Below are 1,145 nucleotides of genomic sequence, written 5' to 3' on the forward strand. Positions count from 1 at the left end.
GGCAGGAGTGTATGGAGGGATGGACACTGGGAAGAGGTAACTATGGGAAGGAAGTGGGAGGGGAGCTGTTGCATTGTGGTAAGCTGTGGTCAATGACATGCGACAATGTATATGTGAACTGCTGTATGGAAAGTGAATTTGCTCTGTAAATCTTCACCCAAATCAAAATAAAATAAAATAAAGAAATATCTGGTCAAGGAGCTACACTACTGCTCACATAAATGCTTCTTTGGAAGCTGCTGAGCTAGGTAGCAGGTTAGCCCAAGTCATTCATAGCTCTTCTTTCATTCTTATAAAACCAAAACCAAACTCACTGTCATCAAGTTGATTCCAACCTATAGCAGCCCTATAAGGCAGAGAGTAGAACTGCATAGGGTTTCCAAGTCTCTAAATCTTTATGGTAGCAGAACTGCCACATCTTTCTCCTACACAGCAGCTGGTGGGTTTGAACCACCAACTTTTGTTAGCAGTTGAGCACTTTATCACTGTGCCATTAGGCTCCTTCCCTATACTGCTGCTATTTGGCCCTTTTGTTGTTTATGATGGAAAGGGGGAAAGAGGCTATTAATTTTACAAATTGCTATCAGTTCTCATAAAACATATTGTATGGGAAGAGGTTGAATATAGTCAGTATTGCCTATAGCTGATTTTCATCTGTAACCATAGATAACCAGGAATCAACACCCTCATTGATACTATTGCTATCTTTACAGACCTGCGTATCATTTTAAAAAGATCATTTCATCTTCTCATTTAAAAAGTTCCAATGCATCTATGAAATTTTCATTGTCCCTTGACATATTTACAAATGTCACCTCCTCTCTCACAGCCACCCCCACCTCCTCCTCCTGTTGCCCATCTGCCTCAGCTAAAAGAACACAGGCATCTGTCTGCAGCAATTAGACCCAAGTTCTTCCACAAACATAGACCTCCATGGAAGCCAAACAAGAAAGCATTAGGAAGAAAAAACAACGCATTGCATCTCCTTTAGACCCATGGACTGATTTTCATTAGGACCAGTATCTGATTTCTGTGACATCTGCTTGATTTTTTTTTTTTTTTTTTTTTGTAAGTTCTGGGCTGAAAAGGGCCCCATTGAGGCAGACTGGGCCACATCAGTGATGGCAAGCCATGAGTAGCTCCTA

At 41.0% G+C, this 1,145-nt stretch overlaps 1 protein-coding gene across 1 annotated transcript in view; it reads left to right on the forward strand.

Annotated features, from left to right (window-relative positions):
- CACNA2D4 (calcium voltage-gated channel auxiliary subunit alpha2delta 4) overlaps positions 1–1,145 on the forward strand; it is a 162,810-nt gene that overhangs the window by 60,785 nt on the left and 100,880 nt on the right. The window lies entirely within an intron of this gene.

This window comes from Orycteropus afer, unplaced genomic scaffold, assembly GCF_000298275.1.
Source record: "Orycteropus afer afer isolate SDZICR_OR568_19922 unplaced genomic scaffold, OryAfe1.0 scaffold00040, whole genome shotgun sequence".
NCBI classification, from domain to species: domain Eukaryota; kingdom Metazoa; phylum Chordata; class Mammalia; order Tubulidentata; family Orycteropodidae; genus Orycteropus; species Orycteropus afer.